We start from the raw sequence: 17,118 nt of genomic DNA, 5'->3' as shown, positions 1-17,118 counted from the left end.
CAAGGAGGGTGAGATGGAATTCTGAGAGAAAAAGGATGAGAGATTTCTCATATTAGGAGAGTCAGAGGGAATTCTGAAAGAAAGAGATTCAGATGGAATTCTGACAGTCAAAGAGTATGAGGAAATTCTTAGAATGCAGGGGAATATGAGAGAATTCTGAGAGGAGTGTCAGAGGGAATTATGAGAGAATGGGATGTTTATTGGAATTTTGAGACTAGGAAGGTGAGATGGATTTCTGAAAGAAGGAGGTTGGTAGGCAACTTTGAACTTGAGATGGTGTGAGGGATTTATGAGTGAGGGAATTCTGAGATAAAGAGGATGAGAGGTATTTTGAGTGAGGGAGTGCAAGAGGGAATTCTGAATGAGTAACGGTGTGAAGGATTTTTGACTGAAGTAGTGGGTTTTGTTATTGTTTAGTAGCTAACTGGTTTCTGACTCTTTTAGGACCCCCCATGTACTATATATAGCCTGCCAGGCTCCTCTGTCCATAGCATTTCTCAGACAGGAATACTGGAGTGTGTTGCCATTTCCTTCTCCAGGGATCTTTAGGACCCAGGGATCGAACCAGAGTTTCCTGCATTGCCAGGTGGATTCTTTACCACTGAGCCACCTGGGAAGCCATGAGAGAAAGTGACAGAGAATTCTGAGAGGGAATGTGAGAGGGAATTTTGAGAGGAGAGTCAGAGGGAACTGTTCTGTACATTTAACTTTATGGAAAATTAAACATGTTTGTCAAAATGAAAAGCCATTATGAATTTAACCATTGTAACCAGCTAAAAGCAAAAGATTAACAATAATTTAAGGGAAAAGTATAGCAGAAGGGGTCCCAGAACATCTTATACCCATCACACAATAATGTAATAGTTACCAAACACTCAAACCAGGAAATATTTCTCCAGAAAACTGGCGAGGCTATGGAAAAAAATATGATTTGCCCCCCCCCTCCCACCTTGCAAAAAAAAAAAAAAGTTCCTTTGAAATGGTTATTCAACTTATCATAGCACATACCTTTTAGCCCCTGTGATTTCTTTGTCATTTGTTTTCCGAGAGAGTATTGCTCTGCTGATTTTTACAACAGTTTTATGTAGCTAGAAAAGTCAGTTTACACTGCTGACTCTTTGCAATTACAACTAGGTCCTAAAGGATTCTCCTTCTGTAGGGACAGGGCTAGAGCTAGGGAACCATAGTCTGTGTGAGACAGAAAGCATATTCTAAGATAGAACTCACCTTTATGGAAATCAACCTGGTTTGGGTTTTATGTTTTCATGCAAATCTATTTATAAAACATAATCAACACAATGTTAGATAAAGTCTACCTTCTAGTTTGCAAAAGACTAAAAAATAAGATATATAATTGGTCATCTCCCTTGCTCAAAAATATCATCTTTTAATACTCCATGCCTTTTCTTTTCAATTAAGCTGATCAAACTGAACTTAAATGCAATAGAATAATAAGAACAAGGCATTCAATAAATAGCTGATTCATTGAGAGAAGTAAGAGGATATTCACAGAGTAACTATGGCCATGATGAGAAACACTGATTAAAATAATATAGTTGGTCTGGTGTTTTTAGTTTCCTAACAGGAAAATGGGTGCCCTCTCCCCAGAAATCAAGTTCATCATATGGAAAATGCAGGTAAATATAATGCAGTTAAAAATAAGAATCTATATGATTACAGATAAACAATTAGTGAGAAATTGAAAGATTACAAGGAAAGTGGGAAAAGATGCAGAAACATGGGCAAAATTTGACCTGGGAAACTCCACAGAGAGAGCATAAGAAGAAGAGGGTCTGAAGTACATGGTGGTTTTCCAGTCAGTCACTTGCTGTCTGTAAGAGACCATTTTCATTCTGGAAAGGTCTCTTGGATGAGGTGAGTTTTTAAATGAAGGATTTGGACAAAATGGTGAGACTGGCTGTCAGAGCAGAATACCACTCTGGAGCAGCAGGAGAGAGTGCCTGCTTGCTAAAAAGAAATTAGGGATGGAGCAAGGAGCCAGTACCTAAGGCTGAAGGAAGAAGAAAGAGATGGGGAAGGTGCGCTGATGCTGTTACTATGCAGCTGCCTCCGGGGACAGCGGCCTAACAATAACCATGTCAAAACTCAATTCAATACTGAGAGCGAAAGATATTGTGAGGAATTGAAATCAAATGAAAATAAAGACCATCAAAGCATAGAGAGAATAAGGATGTTAAAACGACAAGGGTCCCCTCTGTCTACCAGCGGCATTACATCATCAGCAGACTTCCCTCCTTTCGATTCTAAAACCTGGGGGGCCACGCAACCTTGCTGTTTCCAGAAACAGCAGTAGATGATGCAAGGCTTCCCATCAGGAACCAGGCATTTTTATCTTTCTGTCATCCTTAAGGAAAAAATAAAAATAACCATAGCGTGTTTTACTGAGTGCTTCTTGTTTGGCAGGCACTGTTCTAAGCACTTCCTATATGAATTCAGCTATCTTCGGAACAACTCTATTCTATTATTATCCCCATTTTTCAATTGAGGAAAATGAGGTACAGGAATGTTAAGTAATTCCTGTACACTTACACAGTGAGTAAGCAAGGAAGATTGGATGCAAATTCAGGTAACCCGGCCGCAGAGTCCAAGTTCATGACCAATGCATGTTGCTGTCTCCCCAAGATACCAGCAGCAACACTGCAGATGACCTTGGAAACTTTTGCACCGCCTTCCAAGGGCCTCATTGTCATATGCAGGCAGGACACACAGGTGCAAACCAAGCTGTTTCTATTTCGGTGGCATACACAGTGTGAAGACAGGAGTGCTCGTACTTGTAACGAGGGAAATCTGGTTCATTTACCCTTCCTATCTGGTCCTTTCTAAGAACAATAGAGAAATATTTAATGTCATCTCATGCCTCTTCCCAAATCTGAACACCTAGTAGGCTCTTTATAAATCCCCGTTTGCTATCAGATTTAGTTTTTAAAATGATAAGACCATCTCTTACAGATGCCTAAGATAGCTTGCCAAATACCCAGTGTTTACACACTCTTGTCTGTATAGGTTTGAACTTAACTGGATTTTCTAATTATTTCCATTTTTGTTTTCCTGATATTGGGCTTCTAGATTTGCAAATTTGTAGAATGGGCTCCTCTATGTTTGTCTTTTTGTGAGCGCTACAAGCCACTGCTGATTTACAAGGTCAGGTTCACCTCACAGTAACAGCAGTTTGGGACCAGTGTTAGAAAGGCGGAAGAGAGGAAGAATAATAGGAGTTGTGTTAACTGAAAAATCATAGATAAATACATACTCTAATTAGAGAAAGGATATCTGAGCAAATCAGTTATAAAAGACTCGAATCCTTCATGAAGAGAAAAATGCTGATGGGAATGTGTTTTCTTTTAATATTTTGATAGAGGTCTTCTCCTTGAAGACAGTATTCACTGCTTAACAGCTTTTGCAAGTCTCCAGGCCCTCAATCCATCCTTGTCTTGGTAATTTTAGAACATAATGTGGCATTTTTTTCTTGATTCCAATAAATTGCAGTGTTTGCTGCTCATCTTCTCTAACAAGAGTTCTTATACTTTTATAAAAATAGATATCTGAGTGTAAAAGACAGTCGAAGCCCCTAAAGATATCTTGTTTTGAAGAGAGACTTTCAAATGAGGCGATAAAAAAATAAATTACACAACAGTAAATTTCCTAAGTAAGCGAGATAATAGAGTCTGAAAACCAAAGGTGCTGAGTGAGCAAGCTTCCACCTCATTCAAAACTAAGCTCTGACGTGACCCGAATGTTAGTCCTGCCGTGTGTAAGATGCATTATTGAGGTGGCATCATCTGTTATTGGCATTAGTTATTCAGTTTGTATGACATTTTTCATTACTAACCTTCTCTTTTCCAAAGCCTATAACTCAGTGGTAAAAATTTATATCTTCCATTATTTTTAAAGGGCCAAATTTGGCATACAAATTCTAGTGCTTACAATGGAATTTTATTTCAGTAGAAAATTGGGCTGTGTTCAAGTAAGATTCTGTGAAATATTACAGAAGCTTACTAGCTTAACTTTTACATCGAAGGATGAGAGACATAGCTGATATTGTGGGAAATAATATTTTTATTTCTGCATGCACAACACAAACAGACTTGCAACCATATGAAAATATTGATCTGGAAAGCTGGGAGCCCCCAGAAGATTCAAGTCCTTTTCTGGGTGCGCACTGAAGGTATTTCTCAGAATGAAGGTTCTAGAATACAGCCTTCAGTACAGCCTTTATGTTTTAAGGAAAGCCAGGGGACTTGTACATGTGAATAGCCCACAGTGAAAACAGAGATGGGATGGATCGCACCACTCAGGTGGCTCTAAGGATCCAGGGCCAGAGGCAGGTGTGCGCAGGAACTTCCAGTGGACTTTCAGTGGTGTGGTCTCTCCCCAGAGAGCTGTTCATGATGTCATTAGTGGACATCAGGTCATTGACCCAAGACAGCATTTGTCAATATTTTAAAGTCACATCCCCCTATAACTCACTTGATAAACTTGTCATTTCCCCAAGACTCTTGTCTTGTCCACAGTGCTCAAGGTCAAGTCTTATTAAAATGGAAATATAATGGTCACCCTAACACATGACTTCTCATTTGTTTACTTATTATTAATTAGTAATCGACTAATTAAATACATTAGATCCTCCTCTAAAGACAGGTTTTCACTGGAGGGAAAAGAGTATGAGGAAAAAATGCCTTTCACCATGCCTGGTATGTAGTAAATAGCAAGATCTCAAAAATGTTAGTTCTCTAGCTGGGTTACTGGTGGTAAAGATGGAGAAGGGAAACCAGGGTATCCACCCACAGTGGGTTCTGTACCTACTTGACAATGTATACTCAGGCTTGACTTGACTGTAGGTCTCTGACAGTGATTGGGGAAAATGTTACTGAGCTGATTGTCCAAGAGAAGCTGAGTTGTTTCTAGCTAAGAGAAGAAAGGTTATAAGAGTTAAGGAATTCATAGAGTTATCGACTCTAATACATTGCATGAGGTTATTTTTTTCTTCAAGGTGTTGGTATCCTGAATCTTCATATTTCCTATGGTTTTATTTTACATGTCATCTTTTCTACTGTCCATTCAAAGGCAAGCTCTTTACAGAAAATACAGTCTTCTTTAAGCCTCTAAGAGCCCCCAGCCTACAGCTCTAAGCCCCTGGGCTGGATTATCAGACTGAAGGCTAGTCTTTGCTCCATATTGTGACACCATTTTACTCCCTTTCTATGGTTTCAAGCAATGCCAAGTACACAATTATCTCTCTTAGGTTGCTTTAGCATTGTTCATATATAAGAAATTGATTCAAGTTGTGCTTCATGTTGGGTAGAAAAGAAATATATACTATATCTGTTCCATCTCCCCAGCAGTAGATACTCTTTGGATGGAGTGAATAACTAATAATACAATTCTAAGTAGAGCACAAAATGCTCTATTCAGAGCAATGTGCGTTGACCATATCCCTAAGTATTAAATATCTTTAATATAGCAGTATAATATCAGTATATTAGGAACTGGAGTTATAGGAAATCAACTGCCTGTGAATTATAAGGTAAATTTTGCTTTGTTAGATATTAATTCAAAAAAGGCAATGCCAAAGAATGCTCAAACTACTGCACAATTGCACTCATCTCACACACTAGTAAAGTAATGCTCAAAATTCTCCAAATTTGAGAATTCTCCAATTCTCCAATCTCACGTTCAGCAATACGTGAACCATGAACTTCCAGATGTTCAAGCTGGTTTTAAAAAAGGCAGGGGAACCAGAGATCAAATTGCCAACATCTGCTGGATCATTGAAAAAGCAGGAGAGTTCCAGAGAAACATCTATTTCTGCTTTATTGACTATGCCAAAGCCTCTGACTGTGTGGATCACAATAAACTGTGGAAAATTCTGAAAGAGATGGGAATACCAGACCACCTGACCTGCCTCTTGAGAAACCTGTATGCAGGTCAGGAAGCAACGGTTAGAACTGGACATGGAACAACAGACTGGTTCCAAATAGGAAAAGGAGTACGTCAAGGCTGCATATTGTCACCCTGCTTATTTAACTTCTATGCAGAGTACATGATGAGACACGCTGGGCTGGAAGAAGCACAAGCTGGAATCAAGATTGCTGGGAGAAATATCAATAACCTCAGATATGCAGATGACACCACCCTTATGGCAGAAAGTGAAGAGGAACTAAAGAGCCTCTTGATGAAAGTGAAAGAGGAGAGTGAAAAAGTTGGCTTAAAGCTCAACATTCAGAAAACTAACATCATGGTATCTGGTCCCATCACTTCACAGCAAATAAATGGGGAAACAGTGGAAACAGTGTCAGACTTTATTTTTTGGGGCTCCAAAATCACTGCAGATGGTGATTGCAGCCATGAAATTAAAAGACGCTTGTTCCTTGGAAGGAAAGTTATGACCAATCTAGATAGCATATTCAAAAGCAGAGACATTACTTTGCCAACAATGGTTCATCTAGTCAAGGCTATGATTTTTCCAGTAGTCATGTATGGATATGAGAGTTGGACTGTGAAGAAGGCTGAGCGCCGAAGAATTGATGCTTTTGAACTGTGGTGTTGGGGAAGACTCTTGAGAGTCCCTTGGACTGCAAGGAGATCCAACCAGTCCATTCGGAAGGAGATCAGCCCTAGGATTTCTTTGGAAGGAATGATGCTAAAGCTGAAACTCTAGTACTCTGGCCACCTCATGCGAAGAGCTGACTCATTGGAAAAGACTCTAATGCTGGGAGGGATTGGGGGCAGGAGAAGGGGATGACAGAGGATGAGATGGCTGGATGGCATTACTGACTTGATGGACATGAGTTTGGGTGAACTCCAAGAGCTGGTGATGGACAGGGAGGCCTGGTGTGCTTCGATTCATGGGGTAGCAAAGAGTCGGACATGACTGAGCTACTGAACTGAACTGAACTGAATTCAAAAAAATTTTTGGCTTGTTTGGAGAGATTTCAGTTGAAGGCAGGCTGGGCCTTTTGGCCATTTTGTTCATTTCTGCATATGGTCTTACTTAGATCTCAGGTACTTAAGTGTACATCTGTTAATGAACAATTTGCATTCTTAAAAGATTGTTACAACTAAAAATTTAAACTATCCATGTGCTTACTTTCTATGAACACCATTCCTATTCATTTTATTCATTTATAGCTCTTTGAGAACTATAAATTCCAAACCAATGAAATCATTTGATTTCTTCCTCAGAGGAATTTTGAGTGAGGAGAAAATTGGTTCCATTTATATCATGTGTGTGGCTGGCACTCACATTGTGCTAGGCTCCACTCATTGAGCAGGGCTCTGATGTATAGAAAACGGAGCTGAAAAAAGTTAACCTGCCCTAGATGCTGAAAAACAGTGTGGCTCAAATACCAGATGATACACCAGATCTCACTGAAGGTCCCCCCAAAAAGATCATTTGTCCACCCCTCCATACACTGTCACACTGGCTCTGTGTCCAAAGCCACCTCAGTGTTCATCAAGAGTAACCAGGAAGCTGGGCTTCCCTGGTGGCTCAGTGGTAAAGAATCTGCCTGCCAATGCAGGAGACACAGGTTCCACCCCTGGTCCAGGAAGAGCCCTCATTCCACGGAGCAGCTAAGCCCACGCACCACAACCACTCAAGTTGAGCTCCCAGCAAGAGAAGCCATGGCAAGAGAAGCCCTTGCAGTGCAACTAGAGAATAGACTCTCTTCTCCACATCTAGAGAAAGCCCTCACACAGCCAGGAAGACCAAGCACAGCCAAAAATAAATAAATTATTCTTTTTTTTTAAGAGTAACCAGGAAACAGTTGTGACATCAAACAAGACTAGCGCACTGAGAGTGCCACTCACCACCAACATCCCACCTGCTCTGGGGTGATGCTGATAGCACACCCAAGAGCTGCCAGGCCCATCCTTCACCTTCACTTTATCCTTCATTGTCTCTCTAGACTTCATCCCCTTTTCCTCTTCCACTCTTCATGCTCTCACACCACAGAGGACCTTCTTGTTTCACAGGAAGCCAAATCTCCTCGCTCATTTATTCAACAATATTTATTGAGTACTTCATGTGTTCTAGGTTCAGTGAAGGGCTCAAAGTTAGCTCCTTGCTGCAAATGGCTCTTTACTGCAGGGGAGGCTGACAGGGAACCACTGACACACACTGATTTAAGTGCTATATTTGAGGTTTTCTCAGTATCGATGACACACAGAAAGGTGTGAACAATTATGCTTTGGAGAGAGATGAGGGACCAGATAAAAATACGAATAAAGAGGTGTCAAAGCAGAGTTGAGAGGAAGGCGCATTTTATCTAGGATTGCAAGAAAGCATATAACTTTACTAATAAATTAATTCACACTCTGCATGATAGAATCATTTTTCTGGATGTCTCATAAAAATCTCAAACTGAGCTGACCACTCCTAAACACACACTGACCCACATCTGACCTGCTCTCCTAACTGATTTCCCCATCCTAGTTTTTGGTATCATTAATCAATAGCATCAGATCTTGAAACTGAGAGGCAGCTCTGGTTTCTCTGTCTCCTTTATACCTCACATCCTAAGATCTCCAGGATGAATTCATTGTACTCAAGAAATTTTGACTTGACCCATCTCCTCATGAGAGGTCCACATCAACCTTTTCTTGGACTGGTTATTGTAGACTCTTTATGACAAGTCACTTCTTACCAAGGAACGGGTAACATATGTATTTTTTGGCCAGCCTCCAGCTGTACTGGGTGCCCTCCCGCCCCGTGGACCCGCTGGGTGACACGTGCTGCACCACCAGGTGTCTGCACTGATCATGGTCCTCCCTTATTTCCTGTGTTCTCTTGTGGAGTGTGTGTGTGTGTGTGTGTGTGTTCACATGTGTGCACAAAGACCTGCAGCCTGGAAACTCCTCTTTTTTGCTTTAATGCAGCCCTCCTCAGTGGCCTTTTCATGTGGAAAACTCTTTTCAGCACTCTAATCCACTGCTCTCTCTATAATTTTTCTACCCCTTTACCTGAATATCTTCAACAAAACACAGCACAATGAATTGTAAAGAATTATTTGAACAATCTGAACACATTAGGATACAAGCAGAAAGTAACTTGAGTATTTTGGGTCATTACTGCCTTTTAAACTTGCACTTTTGAATAGCTTTTTTTTTTTTCTTCCCTCTCTATTCCTTTGGGTAATCTTGGAGTGACCCTATAGTTTTTACAGCATTCTCAGGTACTAACTGATGATGTAGGCTTGCAGAAACGTAAAGTGCAGACATCTACTATCGATCATTGATTCTGTCAGTCATTCAACAGAAAGCACAGGGAACTGGGGGTGACAGTAGTGAGTTCAGTGGAAAATCCCCAGTCACACAGTTAATGTGGTGGTATGCTGGCTCAAGGCCCGCTGTGCGTGCCCAGTGGCCACAGGTTGTCTCTTTATTTTGCAGGGATTGGCAGGGAGGTGGTCTTCATCAAACCTCTCTACTCGTCCTCTGCCACCTGGGCCATCTTACTGTCATTCCCTGAACAAGTTAACTTCTCCCAACTGGCCATGAATGACCCCTTCACCCTAGCTTCTGGCCATCCACCAGTGGGGTCCTTCTCTGATGGTCACCTTGCCTCAGTCAATTCCACAGGAGTTTTTTCTCAAAACAAACGTAATTTAATTTTACTTTAAAAAAGTTTTAATTCTTTTGACGATTCCATGTGGCATGTGGAATCTTAGTTCCCTAACTAGGGGTCAAACCTGTAACTCCTGCAGTGGGAGCATGGAGTCTTCACCACTGAACCTCCACAGAAGTCGCCAACTTTTTTTTAATATGTTGTGAAATATGTTTTTTTTTAATTAATTTATTTTAATTGGAGGCTAATTACTTTACAATATTGTGGTGGTTTTTCCATACATTGACATGAATCAGTCATGGGTGTACATGTATCCCCATCCTGAACCCCCTGCCCACCTCCCTCCCCATCCCATCCCTCAGGGTTGTCCCGGTGCACCAGCTTTGAGCGCTCTGTTTTATGCATCGAACTTGGACTGGTGATCTATTTCACATATGGTAATATACATGTTTCAATGCTATTCTCTCAAATCATCCCACCCTCACCTTCTCCAACAGAGTCCAAAAGTCTGTTCTTTATATCTGTGTCTCTTTTGCTGTCTCGCATATAGGGTTGTTGTTACTATCTTTCTAAATTCCATATATATGCGTTAATATACTGCATTGGTGTTTTTATTTCTGACTTACTTCATTCTGTATAATAGGCACCAGTTTCATCCACCTCAGAACTGATTCAAATGCATTCTTTTTAATGGCTAAGTAATACTCCATTGTGTATATGTACCACAACTTTATTATCCATTCATCTGCTGATGGACATCTAGGTTGCTTCCATGTCCTTGCTATTGTAAACAATGCTGTGATGAACTTTGGGGTACGTGTACTCTTTCAATTCTGGTTTCCTTGGTGTGTATGCCCAACAGTGGGATTGCTGGGTTGTATGATTTTCGAATATTTTTAGATTTACAGAAAAGTTGTCAAGATAATAAGAGAGTTCCCATGTACCTCACACCTAGTTGCCCTTATTGTTAACTTCTTATATCAGTGTGGTACATTTGACACAACTAATGACCTAATATTTGTACTTTATTATTAACTGAAGTCTATACTTTATTCCAGAGAAGGCAATGGCACCCCACTCCAGTGTTCTTGCCTGGAAAATCCCATGGACGGAGGAGCCTGGTAGGCTGCAGTCCATGGGGTCACACAGAGTTGGACACAACTGAAGTGACTTAGCAGCAGCAGCAGCAGCAGCAGCATACTTTATTCAGTTCATTATTTGGTGGGGTGGGTGGGGGTGCTTCCCAAGTGGCGCAGTGGTAAAGAATCCATCTGCCAATGTCTGGCCTCGTGTCACCTCAGGCCCCCTTAGCTGTGAAAGGTTCTCAGCCTTGGTTTTGATGAGCTTGCTAGCTTGGAGGTGTACTGATCAGGTTATCTGTTAGAATGTCCCTAATTGAGAACATTTCATATTACACTAGAGTTATGGGTTTTAAGGAAGAAGACCACACATGTAAACTGCCATTCTCATCACATTGTATCAAGCGTACATACTGTCTGCATTAACTTCACTGTTGATATTGACCTTGACCAACTGGCTAAGGTAGTGTTTGTTCAGTTTCTCCGCTGGAAAGTTACTCTTCGTATTTTCCTCTTTCAACACTGTACCCTTTGGAAGGAAGTCACTATGCTCAGCTCACATAGCGGGAAGTTTTGCTTTGCTACTTTGAAGACAGAATAGCTACAGAAATTATTTTTCACACTTAGCTTCTTCTGCATAGGTGGCCTGCCACTTACTCTTCTCTGAATTTGAGGCATTTGCCCCCCAGACTCTAGGGAGAGTTGTATTTATTTTCCTGTTACACCATCATAGTTCCATGATTCTGCAAGCATTGGCCTGGACCAGCAGCATCAGCATCACTTGAGAATTTGTTGTAAATGCAAGTTCTCAGCCTCACCCCAGACCCACTGAATCAGAGATTCTGGGGCTGGGTCCTGGCAGTCTGCATCCTATCAAATCCAACACCTGTTTCTGATGCAAGCTGACGTTCAAGCACCACTGTGGTTAACAGTTTGTGTGTACTCTACCCTGAACTTGACTCTTGTGGACCCATCAGCCAGTCTAGCACATAACTTAACACAGGATAGGAGCTCAAAAATAAGCTGTGATTTTATTCTAGGTTATTTTCTACCATTGAAATTGTGCTGTTTTATTTTTCCTGCTGTTGGGCCCTGAGTGCTTCCTCGTCTTTTATGAGTTCCTTCAATTCTGTTCATACCTTTTATTAAAATCTCTTTAGTTAAAACTTTTTGAGTATGCCATCTATTTCCTATAAAACCCTGATGGATACAATGACCTCAGAGTTTATTCATTTCTGTCAAGGACTGCAAATGAAACATTTTTTCCAAAGAAGAAATCGCTAATGATGTGCTTTTAGGCTTTCATTATTTGAGAGTGAAGAACCCCCCTGCACTGTTCTGAAGAAATAGCTGGATTGAGCTTCTATGTTCTGTATGCCAGAATTATGCCCAGTTCATTGTACATTATCCATTTAATTCTCACAATAATAATCATGAGGTTTTATTATTTCAATTTTACTGGAAACCAAAGGTCAAACCAGTTGTGACTTGCATCATATTATAAAGCTAGAAAAAGTACGACCAGAATTGTAACATCTGACTGATGACAAAACCAACGTCCTTAAGGCCCCCCATGGGCCCTAAGCATTGTCCCTTTGCACGGTGACACTGCAACTGCTACACCAGAAGGGGGCTGCTGATCGGCCAGGCAGGGGCAGAGGAAGGAACGCTGGAGACACCTGCACTTCAGTTTCCGCTTCCCAGACAGAACAGAGAACTTCAGCAGGGGCCCGACAGCACTACGGTGAAAACCAGATCAGCAAAGAGATTAGAAGTCAAAGTTAAGGGCATGAGTATCACAAAAATGTGCGTTTAGGATTAGGCCGGAAAGTCAGAAGAAAGTTGCATAGTATTTACAGATGAAGAAAGATAAAAAGAGACCACATTGCAACTCAATTTCAACAAAAGAGGCAATTAAGAGAGACAAATTATAAGGATGGTGCTGTGCTGTGCTTAGTCAGGTCCAACTCTTTGTGACCCCATGGACTGTAGCCCACCAGGCTCCTCTGTCCTTAGGGATTCTCCAGGCAAGAATACTGGAGTGGGTTGTCATGCCCTCCTCCAGGGGATGGTCCCAACCCAGGGATCGAACCCAGGTTTCTCCCGCTGCATGTGGATTTTTTACCAGCTGAGCTATTAGAGAAGCCCAAAAATACTGGAGTGGGTACCCTATCACTTCTCCAGGGGATCTTCCTGACACAGGAATCAAACCAGGGTTTCCTGCATTACAGCTGGATTCTTTACCAGCTAAGCTATGAGGGAAGACCCATAAGGATGGTACCAGTTAGCATTTGGAGAGAAAGTGAGATTAAGCCATTTTGTCAACTTTTTTTTTGTTTTAACTGCACTTCACAGCATGTGGGATCTTACTTCCCTGACCAGGGACTGAACCCATGTCCCCTGCATTGGAAGTGCAAAGTCTTAACCACCGGACCACCAGGGAAGTCCCCTGTCAATGCTCATCGCTGGGGCTTATTTCCCTGGCCTAGTTGCCCCTGAGCAGAGGCTGGCAGTCACTAGAACATGCCAAAACAGCGCATACAGGGAAGCAACGCCAGATGGGGGAGGGAGGGCTTAACTCTTTATCACACTAACTAATGGCACTTCTCCTCTTGAATGCAAACAGCACCCACCCCCCGCCCCAAAAGGGAACAGTGGATCTTAACTCAGTCTCGACTGAGCTCAGCAAGACTTTGCCTTCCATAAATAGTCTTCTTAAGAACTTGCCTTGAAAATCACCTTTTAGTGAGTGGTTCATATAGTCATAAATAAATAAATGTCTGTTGAATAGGAGGGAATGGGAATCATAGCTAGATTGGAATGTCACCTTCTTGATTACAGTGCTCTGAATTGTGACACTTCATCCAGACTCTGTGATTTGTGCTGGGGAGGTCGCAGTGAAAAAGTCCTCGTGGAGCTTATCGCACTGCAGCAGGAGGGTCAGACAAGAGAGAAGTAAACTTTCGTATCACGGGAGATGCCACAAAGGAAATAAACAAGATAGGATGGGGAACAGTGTGGTGGTCAAAGACCTCAGAGAAGAAATACTCAGGCAAAGGCGCGGAGGGTTTTAAAGAAAACACACACAAAGACTGCCCGTTCAAAATACACAGGCAAAGTTTTTCAGGTGGAGAGAGCAGTGAGGGCTAAAGTCTGGATTTGGGAAGGCTCTTGGTGCGTGTGCCCCGGGCACAGAGTGCAAGGTGGGAGAGGGCAGGAGATGAAACTGGAAAGAAGGGTCAATTTGAGACCACATAAGAGCCCTGAGGATTAGGAGACTATGTTGCCTCACCAATTTAGGGACAATGCCCCTTATCAGCTCGGATGCCCCTTTCCCTAGGCAACAGAATCCTCCTAAAAGAAAAGGGGGGAATGAGAGGGTAACAGGCAGGAAGGCTAGGGGTCTCCAAATGGAGGAAATAGGCTGCAAATGTCAGACATTTTTTATCTCTCTCTTAAGTGGCAGGAGGAAACAAACTTTAAGTGTCAGATTTTTGGCTTCCCTGATAGCTCAGTTGGTAAAGAATCTGCCTGCAAAGCGGGAAACCTGGGTTTGATCCCTGGGTTGGGAAGATCCCCTGGAGAAGGGAAAGGCTACCCACTCCAGCGTTCTGGCCTGGAGAATTCCATGGACTGTATAGTCCATGGGGTCACAAAGAGTCAGACACGACGGGGCAGCTTTAAATGTAAACGTAATGTGAGCCCTGGAAGAGCCCAAGGCCTCTCAGCCATGATTCTAAGGTGCCATCTGGCCCTGGGTCTCGGAAGGTGGATGCACTGTCCTTTTTTTGCTGCGGATCAGGTCCCACTCCTGGCAGGCTGTCAGGAGAGCTCTCACTTGGCAGGTACGGGCTCCCTTGATTTCATAAATGCACAGCCTGTAGTCAAGAATTTCCAAATGTGATTAAAATGAAACTGCCATGGAAATCAGGTCTGGAGGCCCATCTTTCCAGTACTTAGAAGAAAGAGCGCCTCCCAGACCTGGCAGGCGACCTCAGTGACATGGTTTGGAATAGATTTAGGAAGGACTGCCAGGTAGATAAGAGATTTCAATAACTAGGCAGCCAAATGAGTCATTAGAAGGACTGGGTACCAGGGACGCACCAGGGAAAACCTCCTGACCTCTCAATAGTTGAAGTCAACGAGATAAATGAGCTCTGAAAACAGTGCTTCATTTGAGAAGGAGGACGCACTTTATGATTAACTCCAGATGACCACAGTCTCCGGAGGCTGACCAAACCCTGTTCCTGGAAATCAGAAAATGATAACTTTGCAATAGCTTCTTTGGCCAGTTCAGTCCTTGAACAGTTCAAAAGAGGGAAGAATTGGCCCCAAATGTCCTATATCAGCAGAGAAACAGAGATAAAATTCATTTTCCTGGACAGACCAAATCGCTACATACAGTCTCCTCTCTCAGTGGTTAGTTGTGCCATGGAAGAGATGGTTCCAGAAGGATAAAAAAAGGTAATGCTTTAAGCAAACGGACCGTACTTGCTTGTGAGCTTAATGACGGTCTGCAGCCAACACGACCACAGCCCACTTCCTCTGTGGCTGGTCTTAATTGAAACTGACGGAGCTGTGGAGCTAGCTGGGTTTTGCATAAATCATCATCGGTAATACACTTTCAAGGGTAATCACAACATTAATATACCAAGCAGCAAGTGAAATAATTAAAATTTAGCACAGTGCAGTATTGAAGTTTCCAAAATTAATCTGAAGCACCTTTCCTCAGTACAAATGAGCAATTGCTTCAGTCCATAGAAGGACATTCAAAGAAGTACTACGTAGGCCATCAGCAACAAAAGAAATTCTCTCTTCTTCCTACATTGTAAATTGTCTGCTTATATTTTAATTCCTTTTCTTTCTTCGCTAGTGGTGCAAGTTTTTTTTTTTTTTTAACCTGCCTTTAAGCTAAATACATGTCATAAAGCCATGTAGAATTAAAATCTTGCAAATCTGGGAGCATTAAGAGAGAAAAATTGTTCCCTTATGACCCTTAGGAAGACAATTCCAGCCCAGAGAGTGAACGAGCATATGTACCTAGGGTGATAAGCATCTCATTTCAATATATCTGCATAGAAGGTAATAAAGTACCCAGGCTGGGGCCCCTAGTGAGCCACAGGGGTAAGACAGTGGCACTAAATGGCTCACTGCTTCTGATGGAGTGTCTTTAATGCTGGATACTTTGAAAGATGATAAGCAAAAAGCTCCCTGTTGTCCTATGTAATCTCACAGGCAGACAGCTTGACAATAGCAATATTTTGCAGAGAACCACACCCCAGGGTTCCAAGACTGGGAACACCTTGACCTAGAAGCACAAAAATATCAATCGGACTTTGAGTAGGGGCTCCCTCCAATGGGCAAGACCCCTGGTACCCAGACAGCATCCCAGCTAAAAGTCAACACTCCCTGAACTGTACAGCAGGTAGAGCCTGTACTCTGTCAGGAGTAACTCACCTCTTAACTCACACTGTGTTACTTCTTTTCTCCTCAATATCACACCTTCCGTAAGGAGTTAGAGGTCTCTGACTACCTAGAGAAAAAAGCGGTAATGAGTCTGCATCACCCTTGTAAGAATTACTTGAACAGGCAATTTCATCTAGACGTCAGTGATGAGAGCAGACACAAAAAAGAATATCCAGTGGTGGAATTTCAGCCCCTGGGGAAGGTGAATTAGCAGTGAGATATGGGGTAGGGTCCCCATGCCTCTTACGATGCATTGTTCAAAACGTACTCCCGACACTGCCTGTGATTAGAGTTAATTCTTAGGACTTATCATTTGAAATGGACACTGCCATTTCCTACATTAAAAAAAATCCTCTAGTGGGGTTGGTCACCCTCAAATGATGGGATATGGGAGAATAAATGTAGAGTAAGGAGAGTTGTCAGTTAATGTCAGGTTTCTTCGCTGTTCACCTGAACTGTCACAGCATTGTTAATCAGATACACTCCAGTACAAAATGTTTTTGGTGTTAAAAATAAAATTTTATAAATTAAATAAATTAAAAAAAAAAAAAAACATGTTTCTGAGGATCAACCAGCCAATGAGAACTCCCAGCAGACCATGACCAGAAAAATGACTTCCTTTGGAAAATAGTAAAAGCCTTCACCATATTACCTTGTGCCCTTTTGAAGGAAATTTTACTCTTGTATGTTCTCAGTACAACTCTTCCTGTTAATACCAGAGAGCTCAGATGCAAACAAGTCCCACTGAAACTCTATAGACAGAACCTAAGCACAAATGGGTACTCATGTCCTTGACCAAAACGTCAGGGTCTTCAAATGTTTCTCATCTGTCAGATATCCAAAAACTTGTGCTACTGTTAAATCTCCTGTCTCAACTTCCTTGATGCTCAACTTGCTTGATGACAAAGTTATCAAAATTCAACTTGATCAAGCATCAAGCAACTTTCTCTCAATTTCAAGGGAGAGAAAAATTCAGCTGATACAGAT

At 41.9% G+C, this 17,118-nt stretch overlaps 1 long non-coding RNA gene across 1 annotated transcript in view; it reads right to left on the bottom strand.

The window, feature by feature from the left end:
* The window catches only part of LOC138990194 (uncharacterized), a 99,229-nt gene that overhangs the window by 13,336 nt on the left and 68,775 nt on the right, over positions 1-17,118 (bottom strand). Inside the window, exon 5 of the long non-coding RNA XR_011466305.1 lies at positions 16,123-16,198. This is a non-coding gene — a long non-coding RNA (uncharacterized lncRNA). The remainder of the gene's footprint in view (positions 1-16,122; positions 16,199-17,118) is intronic.

This window comes from Bos mutus, chromosome 12 (assembly GCF_027580195.1).
Source record: "Bos mutus isolate GX-2022 chromosome 12, NWIPB_WYAK_1.1, whole genome shotgun sequence".
NCBI classification, from domain to species: domain Eukaryota; kingdom Metazoa; phylum Chordata; class Mammalia; order Artiodactyla; family Bovidae; genus Bos; species Bos mutus.
Note: the sequence above shows the minus strand (reverse complement) of the source record. Positions and strands in the feature narration are given on the sequence as shown.